Below are 18,649 nucleotides of genomic sequence, written 5' to 3'. Positions count from 1 at the left end.
TTGGCTTAAGGGAATATTCTTTTTTATTAAGACCACTAAAACGTTCTCCTCATCAGCAAGTAGGCTACTTTGCTCTCTTACTGTCCATCTGTTCCCTGAAGTAGCACTTTTAGTTTCCGCTGAGAACTTTTGCTTTGTTTTCAGCACTTGGCTACTTGTTAGGCTCAAGAGGCCTACTTTGGGCCTGTTCTGGCCTTCAACATGTCTTCCTTGCTAAGCTTAATTATTTCTAGCTTTTGATTTCAGAGAATTATAGTGGAGCTTTTTCAAAAGCTAACACAAAAATATTGCGTGTTGATTACCACGTGATACTCAACAAACATTATCTAGGAGAAAGAGTGAGGAGGCTTAAATTATGTGAATACAGTCTCAACACCAAAGAGTCAACTGAGATCTGTGCAAAAGTATCCCTATGATGAAACTAAACACAGGGATTGGATTATGAGCGGCTACACACTGACCTAACATGTGAAAATGTGATCATACTGACACCAAATTATGGATTACTGATTTCTTTTTTCCTTCCTTAAAAGCAAAAACCATGTCTATTTGTTTACCATTATGTCCCCAGTAAGGTTTTTTGGGTGGCTCAGTGGCAGAGAATCCATCTGCCAATGCAGAAGATGCGGGTTTGATCCCTGGGTTGGGAGGATGCCCTGGAGAAGGAAATGGCAACTCACTCTAGTGTTCTTGCCTGGGATACCCCACGGACAGAGGAGCCTTGTGGGCCCAGTCTATGGGTCACAAGAATTAGACACGATTTAGTGACCAAGTAACAACAATGACATATCCCCAGTACCTCATAGACTGCTTGTAAATCATAATAATATAAAGGTAATAAAATATAGCAAACTTGAATAGAATAGAAACTTAAGAAGCTCCTAGGAGTTCAATGAAAAGTCTTTGCACACGAGCTGTAGCAGGTAAAGAAGCTAAGACCCCTGACCTCTGGCTCATCAGGTTACACAGTGACAGCTGAGGGGCACCATCTAACTCTCAGCATAAAAACTCAGAGACAGTCTCTCCACTTGGTTATCGTCCCCATATTCTTTCATTTCTGTAGGAGTTTCTGTCCAAGAAGGTTCTCATCTTACCCACTGTGGTGTGAAAACCTATTGAACTTAGAAGGCTCACTGGAATAATGACTGGAAAAGCTGTAAAAGTCTCAGTTCCTTAGAAAAGAAAGAATAATCTACTGGTAACAGTGACTAGACAAGAAACACATGTGCTACTATAAATCATAATTTCAACATTGCTAAAAATGAACAAACAAAAAACTGTGTGGGATTAACTCCATGACAAGTTCCTACCACATACAACTACATATAAATACAATACAAATACAGCAAAGAAAAAGAAATAAAATAGAAAATGGAGACACTGAATGCTTGGGTATACACATAGACTTTCCAAACTGAATTTAGGGGCCTTAAAATACTCTCAAAATATTATGTCATAGCTTTGTTCTTTATGGTATTTCATTGTGGCACCAAACAAATGGATATTTCAGAGTGGAAATAATATTTCCCATTTTAAGATGAAATATTAAATTCAAAGAGAAATTTTTAATTTTTTCAGGTTTATAAGTTGCTTGGTTTAACTGTCATTTAGAAAATAACTTATTCATAGTCTTTCAATTGGTGTATCTTTGTGAATCCAGAAAATGTGGTATTACATTTTCCCTGATTCTAATTTAATCTCAAATAATTAATGTAGTATTCAGACATAAATATGTATAATAACACTTATGAGCCTTCTGGGAAAAATACATTTTTCCACTTTCCTCTTTTACCCTCAACTTCTGATTTGTATCCCGGTCTTCCCTCACTTATTTCTTTTGTTGTCGTGTCTTTCCTGGTGGCTCAGACAGTAAAGCATCCGCCTGCAATGTGGGAGACCCAGGTTTGATCCCTGAGTTGGGAAGATCCCCTGGAGAAGGAAATGGTAACCCACCCCAGTACCCATGCCTGAAAATACCATGGACGGAGGAGCCTGGTAGGCTACAATCCGTGCGGTCACAAGGAGTCGGACATGACTGAGCGACTTCACTTTCCTTTTCTTTCCTTTTTACCCAGTCATATCTGACTCTGTCCGAATATATTATCCAGGGAAGCTGAGTGTTATGTATGATTTTTGAGAATGAATTTTCTTATCCCTTGAAGGTTACATTGTTCTTTAAAAAATATAATTGTGTAGCAATTTGCCATTTTAAAAGCTTTATTTCATTAATTTCTGTTTATATTTGTTGAATTAATGATTTATACAGATTGAATGAAATCCTAACTAGTAAAGTATGTATATAGAAAAACAGTACACAAATCATTGAGAATAACATACAATCAACATGTATGTTAGATTAAATCATATAAAATTGCCGATATCATTACAAAATGGCAGTTTGATATAATTCACACTAATGTGCATATGTCTTATGAAAAATAATTTTTCTATAATGACTAGTAAATCAAACATTTGATTGTGCAAAATACAGTTGGAACAAACTTGTGAATAAGCTTTTTACTTAATATGCTTTACGTAAAAATTATTTTCCATAGAGTCCCAAATAATATTTTAAAACCTTACCTTTCCAAATGTTGAAATATAAATAATGAATAATGAAGATAATGAAATTGGCTATGTGGATTGAACAAAGCATTAATTTAATAAACCATGTTTAATATACCATAGGTTATATCAATGACAGTTTAAATAACTTTTCCTGAGGAACATTTTAATGAGTTTTAAGTATTAATTTTATAATATAAAATTAATATAAGTTATAAGTATTAAGTATTGAATTAAACATTTCATTTTAATAAAATGATGTTCAAAATCAGGGAGATAATTGTACTTATACGATGAAAGTAAATTAATTTTTATAGTACCATTAAAATGTTTATCAAGGAAGAAGCTCTAAGCTACCACTGATATCCCCAACGTCTGGTCTATACACATCAGATAAAAGTGGAGGCACTGGGTAGGTGGAACAGTGGTTGGCCAAATGCCTAGATAAAGAGGGAAGAGTGGAACCCTCAGGTAAGTATTAATTCATTTAATGCAAGATTTGAATCTGTGTATCAGTTTCTTCACCAATAAAGTGAAGGGATTAGGTTTAAAAGGTTAGATTTTCTGCTATCTATATAAGGGGGGAAATAAATTATAATAACTAGCTTAACATGATTCTTTTTACCAAAGTTATTGTATAATAAACTCAAACAAGATCTCAGGGCCATTTTTCCTATAGCTAGGCTTAAGTCCTATTCTCAATTATCTAAAAGACACTTCTGCCATTATTTACATATATTTAAATTTTTATTGGGTCAGGATGGACTAAGCACTTAGGTATTATCATCTAACATTTTAATTTATTTTAAGGAGTTATTTTTACTGACATGGCATTGGATCAATGCACAATCTAATTATTAAGGAGAAATGCAGCTCATTTTTACACAATTCTACCCTGAATTGAGATGATATTAGCAAGAAAGGCAATTGTCTACAACTGTCTGTAATTGACTGTTCAGCCAATATACTAACTGCTGCTGCTAAGTCGCTTCAGTCGTGTCCGACTCTGTGTGACCCTATAGACTAACTCAGTTCAGTTCAGTTCAGTTCAGTCGCTCAGTCGTGTCCGACTCTTTGCGACCCCATGAATCGCAGCACGCCAGGCCTCCCTGTCCAGCACCAACTCCCGGAGTTCACTCAGACTCACATCCATGGAGTCAGTGATGCCATCCAGCCATCTCATCCTCTGTAGTCCCCTTCTCCTCCTGCCCCTAATCCCTCCCAACATCAGAGTCTTTTCCAATGAGTCAACTTTTCACATGAGGTGGTCAAAGTACTGGAGTTTCAGCTTTAACATCATTCCTTCCAAAGAAATCCCAGGGCTGATCTCCTTCAGAATGGACTGGTTGGATAGACTAACTACTAACTTGTAAATTAAAAAAAAAAAAAAAAAGACTTGCTGACGTTAACATCATAGGGAAAATTGCCCCTTCTCTCACCCTGCACTTCAAAGTCTAAGTTGATTTTAAACCTGATCCCTAAACTTTAGCTTTATGTTGTTTCATTTCATGGCATGTTTTAAACCAAATCACATTTCAGACAAACACACACATACACCCCTAGAAAGTTTGAAAAGGATTTAGTTGACATTCTCCATTCAGAGAAAGTTAATTCATCAAATTTATTTATTTTGAAATTTAATTGATTAAATGACATGATGGGTATACTTGTTACCTCATTCACATACTTTTGTACACTTTCTTTCATTAATCCTATACACAAAATGTGATAAACTTCAAAGATCCATAGGAATTCTTCCTCCCCCTGTCTTCATACTCTGCCATGTAACTTAGCTGTTCCTCCTTTCAAAAGTTAGAGTCTACTCTCCCTTTTGTTTTAAGTCTGGGTTGACTATGTGACCTGCTTTAACCAAAACAATGTGATAGAAATTACTTTGTCAACTTCCAAGTCTAGATACCTAGAGACTTTGCAGCATCCATTCTTTGCCTTTGGGAATGCTGAAGTCATCATGTGAAATTTAGGCTCATTTGTTAGCATTACTGTAGCCTGGTTGACAGGCATCACTAACCACCAGACATGTGGATGAGACCATCTTATACTATTCAGTCCAGGCTGAGCAATCAGATGACTGTGGCTGCAACAGGGAACACAAATGAGACTAACAGAAGAAGCACTCAGGTGCACTCTGCTCAGACTCCTGGTCAGAAAGTCATGAGCAAGTGGGATTCTTTTTGTAAGCCACTACATTTTAAGGTCATTTACTATTAAAGAAGAGAAAACACACACTAGAAGATTTATGAATTATTTCAAGTGAACAGACAAGTGATTTCACAGGTGAAAAGATATTTTTCTATTATTCTATTCTGAAACTGCCCACATATTGCCAGTTTGAATACTTAGTGGGGAGGAAGAAGGTAAGGATATGGTCCCTTAATGTGAAAAACTGAAGCTTTACTCAAAGTATAAACATATAATACTAAAGAGAAAATTTTTGTGATACCTGAAATGGTCAAGTAAAGATTCTACTGCTGGTTCACACACACACACACACACACATCACTTTCTCCAAATTGACTAAGTAAAATTCCCCATTTGCCAACTTTCCCAGAAGAATAACTATAAATGTATACTTCAGTTTGTGCTATTCTAATTTATCATGGCTTCCTCTAACATATTTCTTACTAAATATTAGCCAGATGTGTATAAATAAATGACTAATTGCAACTTTTTAATAAGTAGTATAAAAAGGAAGGCAAGGGGTTACAATGTTTATTTCTTCTTTACATATCTATATATCTTAAATTAAGAAAGATATATATAATAAACCCTCAACTTTATTTTTGAAATTTTTATTCATTCTCTTCATTGTTTTAAGTATTCTTTATTTCAGAAAGTTATTTGTTAAATGTGTTCATTAAGTATTAAATCATTTTACTGAAGTCTTATGTATATATGTAAAGGTTTGGGTAGAGCTCTAAAAAATTGTAGGCTTTGCTGTTACCACATATTGGATCAACATAAAACGAATATTCATAGTATTTAAAACTAGCAATAATAAAATGAGATGTTTAAGACATAGTTAATATAGAATGGTCTTCAATTAGAGGTGAGATAAAATAGATCATGCTATATGATAGTTTTGTCCTCAAGCTTTAAATGTATAGACTACTGTTAGTTCACTTTATTTAGAATTAATAGATTATCTATAATATAAAATGAGAAAAACTTTTATAACAGGATATCATATAAGAATATACAGCCACTTCACTTATGGACATATATGTGAAAGCCCATATTGTTATAATAAATACTGATTTATTAAATAGCCTATTAATTGTATATTTAATTGTATAAATAATTTAAATAGTTTATTTAAAAATCATCTCCAAGTAGGTTTATATAAGTATGCAAATAGGATTTAATATTATATCTGAAAGTTCGGGTCATTAAAACAAAGTATGAAACTAAAATTTGAATAATGAAATGTCATAAAGTAGAAAAAAGGAATTATTGAAACATCATTGATAACTTTGATGTGAAACAAAATATTTAAAAGCCTTGGTACCACAATTAGTAATTAAAAGATACATTTGAAACAAGGACTCCACAAGTTCACAGTAGCAACAAAAGTATAAAATTCCTAAAAAGAAACTTCATAAGACATATGGAGAATCTATAATAGAGGCAAATATACTTTCTGAGAAACATAAAGAGACTTCAAATAAACATATGCTGTACTTCTAGATTGTAAAATTGATATCAGAAAGGTATCAGCTTCTCAGTTTCATCCTTAAGTTTATGAAATGTCCAAATCAAAATACCAATAGATTATTTTCTATTAACAAAATTCTATATTTTCAATTGAATAATAAACAGTTTAGTGCTAGTCACTCAGTCATGTCTGACTCTTTGCGACTCTGTGGACTGTAACCCTCCAGGCTCCTCTGCCCATGGAATTCTCCAGACAAGAATACTGGAGTGGGTTGCCATTCCCTTCTCCAAGGGATCTTCCTGACCCAGGGATTGAACCTGGGCCTCCCACATTGCAGGCAGATTCTTTACCATCTGAACTGCCAGGGAAGTCCAAATAAACAGTTTAGAATAGTCAAAAAGTTTATAAAAGGAAGACTAACTAAAGAGACTCAAATACAAAAAAAATTGTGTAAAAATAATGTAAAACTCAGTCAATGCCACTGCTGGGCATACACACTGAGGAAACCAGAAGGGAAAGAGACACGTGTACCCCAATATTCATCGCAGCACTGTTTATAATAGCCAGGACATGGAAGCTACCTAGATGTCCATCAGCAGATGAATGGATAAGCAAGCTGTGGTACATATACACAATGGAGTATTACTCAGCCATTAAAAAGAAAACATTTGAATCAGTTCTAATGAGGTGGATGAAACTGGAGCCTATTATACAGAGTGAAGTAAGCCAGAAGGAAAAACAACAATACAGTATAATAACGCATATATATGGAATTTAGAAAGATGGTAACAATAACCCTGTGTACGAGACAGCGAAAGAGACAGTGATGTATAGAACAGTCTTATGGACTCTGTTGGAGAGGGAGAGGGTGGGAAGATTTGGGAGAATGGCATTGAAACATGTAAAATATCATGTATGAAACGAGATGCCAGTCCAGGTTCGATGCACGATACTGGATGCTTGGGGCTAGTGCACTGGGACGACCCAGAGGGATGGTATGGGGAGGGAGGAGGGAGGAGGGTTCAGGATGGGGAACACATGTATACCTGTGGCGGATTCATTTTGATATTTGGCAAAACTAATAGAATTATGTAAAGTTAAAAAAAAAACAACCAATAAATAAATAAATAAATAAATAAAATGTATATTGAAAAAAAAAACTCAGTAAAAAATTATGATGTTGCTCAAAGCGGCAGACATGTACAAAAGAACAAAAAAACACAAAACTTTCCTCAGTTGAATCCTGTGAAGAGAGAGAATCTTATACTTATAAAGTAGATATAGCTATGCACATGATTATTTTATACATATATGAAATGTATACATTGCAAGGAAGCATATCAGTCAAAACGTGAACTGATAAATGGTGTCAAGAAAATTGGCAAGAATTTTGGAGAAGAAAACATCATCTATCTCCTTTTTGTAGTTAAAGTTAAAATAAATTCCAGATGTAATGAACTGCCCAATGTAAAAAAAGAGAAAAGCTCAACATGTTAACAGTAAGATAAATTTGGAAGAACACATCTTACATAGTCAACAAAATCACAGAGAGAAATTCAAAAGATTGAACAATTAACAAACAGAATTAAACATCAAAATTTCTTCAGAGCCTCACTCTTTAAAAAATTGATGCTTTGTATTTCAGTATCTGAGTTCTCTGGTAGCCTAGTAGTAAGGATTCTGGGCTTTCACTGAAGTGGCGGGGTTAGATTCTGATCTCTGTTCAGGGAACTAAGATTCTGCTAGCCCAGCAGCACCCTGATAGGATTTGTCAATCATTATTATTTTGGTTTTCCCGGTGGTGCAATGGTAAAAAACCTGCCTGCCAGTGCAGGAGACATAAGAGATGTGGGTTCCATCCCTGGGTCAGAAGATCCCCTGGAGGAGGAAATGGCAACCCCTTCCAGTATTCTTCCTGGAGAATCCCATGGACAGAGAAGCCTAACTGTCTACAGTCCACGGGGCTGCAAAGAGTTGGCCGTGACAGCACACACGTCAGGCTATTTCTTACTTTTCTTATTCATATTATTTTTTGGATATGATCTGGTTTTTTTTCTATATAAACTTCAGGATCATATTATTTCAGAAATATGAATGTATTTGTATTTTATTTGCGATTGCATGAAGTAGATTACTCAGGAGGACGGACATATTTGTAATGGTGATTCTGCTTCTCGAAAACTGTGTTCGAATCTCCCTCTGTGTTCTTCAGTCATCATTGCCAAGTTTTGTTGTCTGTGTTTTTTTTTTTTTTTCCCCCCAATGTAGATCTTGCCTTACTTATATGATTAATTCCTAGGTTTTTGTCTTGATCCTTAATTGATCATTTCTTCTAAGTGGCCGTTCTTTCAAAAATTCATTGCACAAATACTGATTGAGCACTGACTAGGTTCCAGTCACTGTTCTAGGAACCAGGAATACAGCAGTGAACAGAGGAAACAGCAATCCCTGACTTCTTGAAGTGTATGTCATAGCTGGGGAGGTAGAAAATAATCAAGGTTTATGACAAGTATGTTAGTACCTAAGTACTACAAGTGTGCTAGATAAGAGTATTAAAGAGAAAAGCAACAAAGAGGAGGGTAAAAGGGTGAAGTCACGATTTAAATTTTAGATAGACTGGACAAGCGAGGCCTCACTGAAATGATGTTTGATAAAGACCATAATGAAAAGTTGAATCAAGCCACATGGTTACCTGGGATATGACATTCCGAAATGAGAAAAGAATAAAACATAAACCCTGAGGCAAACATGTCTGATGTGCTGAGGGACAGGCAGGGGGGCATCCAAGGAAATTAGAGAGGTAGGCAGAGGGGGATGGACGCGCAGGGGAGAGACGGGCGGCAGTTCACTGAGGGCCTTATACAAATTATTTATGTTTTAATCAGATCTGTATACATTTTTTGAAGTTTGGATTGGATGGTTATTTTTATGGCCTAATATGTAGGCAATTTTTGCAAATGTAAAAGTAACCTATGTTTTCCATTTTTACTGTAGAGAGTTTTCTATTTTCACAGTAGAGTTTGTAAGCTGTATTGATAGAAAGATAAATAGGTGGATAAAAATATATAGGTGGTAGATAGAAAATTACTTCATTAGGTACTTTAAATATCCATAATGTCTTTATGTATGGTCTACTCAAACTGTGATGGATTGAGAGCAGTGAGTTAGCATTTTCTCCTGCAAGTTTGTTTCTACTTGTCTTGCATCTCCTGTAACGTCTGTCTTGTAGAATCTGTTACTATGATATTTGGTGCATTAATATACTGTGAATTGTTTGCTTAATCATTGTAGAATATGCTCTGGCTTAATGTTAAGATTGCATGGAAGAAGGAAGAAGTGGGATGAATGGAGAAAGTAGCATCAACATATATACACTAGCGAATGTGAAACAGACAGCTGGGGAGAAGCTGCTCTATAACAGCAGGAGCCCAGCCTGGAGCTCTGTGATACCTAGACACATGGGATAGATGGGAGGGGACATATGTATAGTTATGACCGATTTACTTTGTTGTATGGCAGAAACCAAGACAACATTGTAAAGCAGTTTTCCCCCAATTACAAATAAATTGAAAAAAGAAAAAAGATTGCAACTCCTACATTTTTCTCCTTGCTTGTATATTTGCATTTGGTGGTATACATTTAACTATCCTTTTAAAAATGTGTATTTTAACGTTCCTGAATTTTTTTCTCTCTTCTTCAATATAGAGAAAGCTGTTAGGATTTTCTTTGATGTCAAATCTGAGATGGATTCTTCTGTCATATTCCAGTAACCCTTTGGCTGGCTAAAGTTTATCCTTTAGAATCATCTTCCACAGGGCTCTTGGGAATAATATTTCCTCAGATAATGCATGTTCAAAGCTGTCCGTAGACTTCACACCAGAATGAGACTTTGATTGGCTATAAATCTCATGGCCTCCTTCCTGAGCATCTTGTAGGTTTTGTTTCCGTCTTCCTGCAGTGAATGTCACTGTGGCAAAGACAGTGGATAGTCTCATTTTTCTCAACACATGGATGCTTGATCCTTTTGCCTGCCTGTCCAAAGATCTGTTCTCTACTTTAACATTCAGTATATGTACAAGTTTGTGTTCCACTATTGACTTTTGGGGGTAAAATTTACAGGATGTAGTACATTGTGCTTTCTTGTGTTTGGATTCAAATTTTATTGAATTGTACTTTAAAGTATTTCTTTCATGATTTTTTCTTCTTCTTCTTTGTGGGCCTTTTTTTTTCCTTCTTTAAGGAAAATTATATTGTATCTTATTTTCTTGTCTTCTATAGCTACCATTTTTATACCTTTTTTTCCTTATTTTCATTTTTTTTTGTTTTTTTTTTCCCCCTTTTATATTTTATGTGGCTTTCTCTCTTTTCTGCATTGTCCACTTTTGTTTTTCTCTGTATTTCTGTGATGGTTTGTTTTCTTCTATATTCCTGAATTCTGCCAGCTTCTGTTTTACAGCCTAGTGTATTTTAACATCTCTTCTCTCCCATCAGAGAGTAGATTGCTACATTAAAGTATTGCTTAATTTATAGTGGGATATTTGGTAACACTTCTCCTCTCATTGGTGGTGTCATTATTTTTTGTCATATATTCTAAAAGCTGTTATAAATATTGCTCTTATTTTCCATTATGTTTATTTTCATATCATTATATTAATGCTCTGTCAGTGATACTGTTATCAGTCATAATTACATGAGATGGATATTTGTTAACCAGGAATTTTTTGTTCTGGTGAAACTGTGTGTAGTCTTGACTGCTTCCTTGAACCACACCAGACCACCAATAAGGCTTCTAATAATAAACCACATACTTTAGATGAGTTGGTGTCAACAAGAGACATTGATCTTGCATGTCAGGGTGAGTCCTTCTATTTAGGAAGTGTGTGTTTGCTGGTACCGGTGATAATATTTTTGTTGGCTGTTTCTTTAGTCTGGGTTCCACAAGGAGAAGGGGGGAAGATGTTGAACTTATACCTTCATATTCACAGTGAAAATAATGAGTGAATTTTATAGGGAGAAAAGGATGGGTAAGGAGTTAGTTTGATTTTTTATAATTTCATTGAAGTATATTATAGAATGTACAAAAATAATGTTTGCAACTCAATTTTAAATACAAAATGAGAAGTCCTGGATCCCCAGCACATACAAAGAAGCAGAGCATTACCTGAACCCTAGAAGCCTTTAAGCACAGCCTTTAAGTCAATAGCCCACCCTCACTCCTTGATTTCAACACTTTTAAATTATTTTGCATTGATGATTTTCATTTTAATGTATTTCTAAGTTGTTTATTGACTTTTACTTTGCTAATAAGAAAAAATTAAAATAAATTACATGCAAAACTAAAAATTGTTTTTGCTTTTTTCTTTCTTTTAACAAAATCCTTTCAGTTAAGAATAGTTATTTCTTGGAAAAGTGTGAAACTCGGCTTTAGCTACTATGTTTGGCTGGATGGGAGGAACAGAAGACAAGGTGTCAAGTGTGAACAAACAAAATGCCTCATGACCCCAGGACTGATGCGGTGCTATCAGTCTCATCAGCAGCAATCCTGACATCCATACATACTGAGATTTATCCTGCCATGTAACTGGGCCTTCCTACAGGCTGACTATCAAACTCAACCCCCTAAAAAACTCACATGAATTCTACATATTCATGTAGGAAGAATAGAGGAAGATTCTCGTGAGTGCTATACGACTATCTATTCTGCATTTAGTTGTTACATTTTGATGGGATTTATCCTGAAATATCTGAATCTGTGTTATAATCAGTTGGGTAAACTGGAGGCCTTAGTTTTTGATGCTGGGGCTGCAATGCTATGGACCTGTGCTAATACGTTAGTCAACGGAAATTATAACACGCTATTTCCTCAAACTGTTGCCTCCACTTAATAGCTTTTAAAATACAGATCCTCCTATTCGCAACAGGTCAGAGAAGTAGATTTTAATAACAAAATGATGAGTTTTGAAAGTAACTCTATTTGAAACAATCAGTGAGGCCCCTTTGGTCTACAAGGCATGATTGTAGTAGAGTACACTCCCATGTTATGGCCTTGAATTACCCCTGTTATATCTGTTCTGCTTTTCTCTCGCGTCACTTAAAACCTGAACTTCATGAGTTGAGGTCCAAGACAACATAGCCTGATTCACTACCACATATAACTCAACAGCCCACAGGTCACTTTCTTTTTTCTTGGAAAGAGAAGGGAGGCTTGTCTGTCAAACTGGTGAACTCCCACGGTTCCCCAGAGTGTAAACTGAAAGAAAATATAGCCCTTTCCTTGCCAACATTAACATAATGGAGAGCATGTAAACAGTTGGCTGGACAGATTGTTCCGGGGGTGAAGCAAAGGAAGAGCGGCTTTCACTTAGACAATGAAATCTGCACTCTATATGCAAATGTCCTGGCTTCTGTTTCTGGGGCTTTTCACACTTTGGGATGCCCAGTCTCATAATTCTCTTACACTGCCTGCAAGACCAGAGCAGGGGGATCTCAGGTTTCTACCAGAGGAGTTCAGTTTCACTGACTTTAGGTGACCTTTGCTTCAAAGTAAAAGCTAAACTCCAGAGCTGTATTTTTAGGGGGAGTTCTTTGTTTGCCTCTCACCCTTCCCTTCCTAGACTCTCCAAAATGGGTTTAATTCTAGCTCTACCAAGGCTTTTGGTAAACCAACTGAATATTATGGGTCTAAAAAATATGTAGCTAATTGTATATTACAGCAAGCACTGTGTTGAGGAATGATTGTACTGTCTTACAAATATGCACTGTGTGAATAGTAACAAAGGAAAACACAGAGAGGCAAGACAAGGATGCCAGGTTGGGCCTTTGTGTTGTCAATCTTTTCTGTAAGTAAAGATGTGACACAAAATTGTGATCAGAATTTTTAAATTTCATGTTTTTCTTTCCTCCAGTACTAAACTGTCGATGTTGAGAAAGGGTCCAATTTTTTAAAAATATACACTAAAACAGAATGTACCATCAGAGTAAGATTCTGTCATTTGCTTTAAAGGCAGAGATCTAAATTCAAAGCAAAATGTTTCTTTTCTACCCTATGGTTGTATTTGCAAATAGAGCTGAATTTCCCCCCTTATTGCAGTGAATGACTATACATATATCAATTTTTTCATAATTTATGAAAATATCTGTTGCTTTATTCCAAGGATTTTTCAAATATTTACATAAAATTATATTTCATTTTGTATTTATAGAAATCCTGAGGTGGTATTTATAATAGAAAATCCTCTATTGTAAAGGAAATATCTCATTAATCAGTGTTTCCAAGGGTATGGTTGTTAAGTATCATGGGAAAAAACCCAGATCATTGAGAACACATTTTAATTTTAGTGTGTAGTGTTGATTATAAGGAAGAAAAATTTTTGAATAATAAATTTGTGCTAAATATACTGAATGTAAAACTGTTAGTTTTATTTTGTAAGTGAGTAAATGAATATTTAATGTTCCTACCATGTGCTGGGTATAGCACAGTAGCAAGGAACTCCTGACCTGAGCCACAGTAGGGACTGAGAACTTACTATCATATAAAAACTCTGAGAAGAGTGTGCAGTACTCTAGTCGGTGTGGGAAACAGAAAAGTGAAAACTTGGTGTCCTACCGCAAAGAATGTGATTTAATAGTAGAGATGAAACATATACACATAAAATAAAAAACCGAATAAGGAGAGGTCGCAGTGCTCAAAAAAAGTAGATAAGTTAGAAAAAAATTCTGGCTTTAGGGATACAGCATCGATTTCATTAAATAAGTGACAGCTGTAGCAAATACTGGAAGGACCAGTAAAAGCTCCCAGTAGGAGGAGATGAGATAAGGGATAGAATACTCTTGTCAGGTGGAACAGCATGAGAATTACTCTTACTTGGCCAAATTCTATGTGGAGTATTATAGCCAACTGTAGGCACTGATCTTCATGAAAAATAATGACAAATTGAAACCCTGTACAGAACAGGGTAGCCGGGATGGCCAGGTGATTTAAAAATCATGTGATATGGCAATAGATGAAGGTTCTGAAGACATTTATCCTAAAATAAAAGAGAATTCATTAAAGGAGATACGATAGCTATCTTCACATACTTGAAAGTCATAATGTGAGGAAGGAGTTAGACATAGTCTGCTTGGTGCTAGAAACAGAGCTAGTATCATCAGTAGGAACTAGATGGGGGATAGACTTCAACATAAGAAGTACATTTCTAACAGCAAAGGCTATCTGAAAATGGAAGGAAGAGCCTCACAGGAAGACCTTCAAGCAAGGCAGCAGGGATAGTGGGTGCAGCCATATCATGAGAGTTCAAGTCTTGTAAGTTGTATAATCACTGCTGCTTAACCTGTCTAATTTTTTGTCTCCTTATCTCTAAAATGCTGCTGCTGCTGCTGCTGTCACGTCAGTTGTGTTCAACTCTGTGAGACCCCATAGACAGCAGCCCACTAGGCTCTGCCGTCCCTGGGATTCTCTAGGGAAGATCACTGGAGTGGGTTGCCATTTCCTTTTCCAATGCATGAAAGTTAAAAGTGAAAGTGAAGTCGCTCAGTCGTCCCCGACTCTTAGTGACCCCATAGACTGCAGCCCACCAGGCTCAGGATTTTCCGGGCAAGAGTACTGGAGTGGGGTGCCATTGCCTTCTCCGGTCTCTAAAATGGGAAAATTTATTTTCATAGAGCCATTCTGAGCATTTGGTAAGTGCTTAACCTAATGCTTGACATTGATGCTCTATAAATTTAGCTAGCCAAAGGCTGAGCAATCTCTTAACAAAACAGTCATTATAGATGCAGATTGTGGCATAAAATGATAATTTAAAGCTGATCAAACTTGTGATCTCTCTACTTACTCGATTCTAAAGCAAATAAATTAAGAAAGTAGAGCTATTTGGAGATAGTTAAGTTGTACCAATCAAAAACAGGACATAAAGCTGATGTCTACAAAAATGGAGGAGTTTTAAGAGTCATAGGATGAGTCAAGGTATTTTAAGCACTAACAGAGCCAAGAAATCTCCTCACAGTACAAGAAACGGTACTAAATGATAGACAGGTGTTAAGAAATAGTACAATGGACTTCGTGAAAGATGGGTCACTGGCAATTTTCCAAAGAGCTTATTTCAGAAGTCAGATGGCAATAGCTTAAGAGATGACTAGAGTTGAGAATATGGAAGTAACTAGTGAACTGTACAATTCTGATAAGTATATTTATCATATATCAGATGCTTCACTAAACAATTAATGCAGTGGTTTAAAAAAATTGGAAAATATTGTTCTAGAGACAGGATTCACTGGGTAGAAATGAAGCTTTAGGAGAAGAAATACTTGTGGGCACTTAATAAATATAATCAGTTCTGAAATTAGACATTTCTCCAAGGAATTCTGGTTCATTTTATTGGGGACAATACATAGACATCAAAACTTGGGCACTAGGAGTGATCTTTACTATGGGGGTATTCTTATTTCCAGGCTTGTTCAGTGAAAACATAACTATAGATATAGATTTATATGTATACAGATAGTACCCAGCATATCATAAATACAAGTTTTGATGTATATCTCTATCTACCAACCTACTTTACCTATGTACCTAACTACCTAAATTTTCAAGTATGAATTTATATCCTACAGTAATGGAAATAGAAACAAAATAAATAAGTAGGATTTAATTAAACTTGAAAGCTTTTGCACAGCAAAGGAAATGATAAGTAAAAAAAAAAAAAGGGAGATAATGTTTGCAAATAATATGACTTACAAGGGACTAATTTCCAAAATATGCAAACAGTACATACAACTCAGTATAAAACAAAAAAAATAAGTCAAAAAATGGGCAGAAGAACTAAACAGAAATTTATCCAAAGAAGACATACAGATGGCCACCAGACACATGAAAAAATGCTCAACATTGCTAATTATTAGAGAAATGCAAGTCAAAACTACAATGAGATATCACCTCATACCAGTCAGAATGGTCATGATTAAAAAGTTTACAAATAATAAATTCTGGAGAGGGTGTGGAGCAAATGGAACCTTCTTACCCTGTTGGTATGAATATAAATTGGTGCAGCCACTATGGAGAACAGTATGGAGATTCCTTAAAAAACTAAAAATGGAGTTACCATATGACATCTTACTTCTGAAACAGATCCTTTAATAGCTACTTTACTAAAAATATGCCAATCCTCACTCAAGTTTTTCTTTATTTGACATGACTTTACTGCATCCTTGATCTTGAATGGTCACTTTCTAGAGTACAAGTTCTAGTTAAAATTTATTATCTGCATCTTCTTTTTATCTTTCTTGGTTTAAGTTATGTTTCTCTTCTCTGCCTGTGGATTAGCAAATTATATCCATTTTAGATCTTTAAATACTGCCAGCCTAATACTCCTCCTTCTCTAAAAGAATTCTGAATAGATAGATATGTGTTAGACCATTCTTGCAATATCTAATAGTATTACTATTGTCATCTCTTAACCTCTTTTATAATTTCCATTCTATTGTTTCTCTATGTTACACATAAGATAATTTCTTAAGCTATGTCTTCCAGTGCATTAATTCTTTGTTTCAAATTTTCATTGAATTTTTAATTATAATAATTATATCTTTCATTTAAAAAATGCTATTTTGTTCTCATAAGAAAATTAAATTTTGTTATTTGCAGGACCATGAATTCACTTGGAGAACAATATGCTAACTGAAATAAGTCAGAAGGAGTAAGACAAATACAGTATAACTTATATGTTCATTATAGTGAATACAACAAAAAAGAGGTAGATTCATAAATAGAGAAGAAACCAGTGGTTACAGGTTGGGAGAGGAAATGGAAAGGAGCAATATAGGGATACAGTATTAATATGTATAAATTATTTGCTGTAAAATAAGCTACAAGGATATATTGTACAACATGGAGAATACAGACAGTATTTTATGATAGCTATCAATGGAGTCAGAGAAGGCAATGGCACCCCACTCCAGTACTCTTGCCTGGAAAATCCCATGGATGGAGGAGCCTGGTGGGCTGCAGTCCGTGGGGTCGCTGAGAGTCGGACACGACTGAGCGACTTTACTTTCACTTTTCACTTTCCTGCATTGGAGAAGGAAATGGCAACCCACTCCAGTGTTCTTGCCTGGAGAATCCCAGGGACGGGGGAGCCTGGTGGGCTGCCGTCTATGGGGTCGCACAGAGTCGGACACGACTGAAGTGACTTAGCAGCAGCATCAATGTAGTATTTGTTGTTGCTCAGTCACTATGTCATGTCCGACTCTTTGGAACCCCATGAACTACGGCACACTAGGCTTCCCTGCCCTTCACTATCTCCCTAAGTTTGTTCAAACTCATGTCCGTTGAGTCAATGATGTCAACCAACCATCTCATCCTATGTCTTCCCCTCCTCTTGCCCTCAGTCTTTCCCAGTATCAGGGTCTTTTCCAAAGACTCAGGTCTTCCCATCAGGTGGCCAAAGTACTGGAGCTTCAACTTCAGCAGCAGTCACTCCAATGAATATTAAATGTTGATTTCCTTTAGGATTGACTGATTTGATCTCCTTGAGCTCCAAGGGACTCTCAAGAGTCTTCTCCAGCACCACAGTTCAAAAGCAGCAATTCATCAGTGCTCAGGCTTCTTTATTTTCCAGCTTTGATATCCATACATGATTACTGAAAAAATCATAGCTTTAACTATACAGAACTTTGTTGGCAAAGTGATGTATATTCTTTATAATATGCTGTCTAGGTTTGTCATAGGTTTTCTTCCAATTTCTTTTAATTTCTTTTAATTTCATGGCTGCAGTCACTGTCCTCAGTGATTTTGGAGCCAAAGAAAATAAAATCTGCCACTGTTTACACTTTTCCTCCATCTATTTGCCCATGGGACCAGTTGCCATGATCTTAGTTTTTTGAATGTTGAGTTTTAAGCCAACTTTTTTCACTCTTCTCTTTCACCTTCAAGAGGCTCTTCAGTTCCTCTTCTCTTTCTGCCATTAGGGTGCTATCATCTGCATATCTGGGGTTGTTGATATTTCTTCTGGAAATCTTGATTCCAGCTTGTGCTTCATCCAGCCCAGCATTTCACATGATGTACTCTGAATATAAGTTAAGCAAGTAGGGTGACAATATACAGGCTTGATGAACTCCTTTCCCAATTTTGAACCAGTCTGTGTTTCCATGTCTGGTGCTAACTGTTGCTTTTTGATCTACATACAGGTTTCTTAGGAGACAGCTAAATGGAGAATTTAAAACAAAACATTGAATTGGGGTTTCCCTAGTGGCTCAGTGGCAAAGAATCTGCCTGCCAATTCAGAAAAGATGGGTTCAGTCTCTGATCCAGGAAGATCCCACAGGCTGTGGAGCAACAATGCCTGTGTGCCACGATTATTGAACCTGTGCTGTAGAGCCTGGGAGCCACAACTGTTGAGCCCTTGTGCCAACTGCTGA

The sequence above is a fragment of the Bos taurus genome, chromosome 9 (assembly GCF_002263795.3).
Source record: "Bos taurus isolate L1 Dominette 01449 registration number 42190680 breed Hereford chromosome 9, ARS-UCD2.0, whole genome shotgun sequence".
Classification (NCBI taxonomy): Eukaryota; Metazoa; Chordata; class Mammalia; order Artiodactyla; family Bovidae; genus Bos; species Bos taurus.
This window is presented reverse-complemented; position numbering follows the sequence as displayed.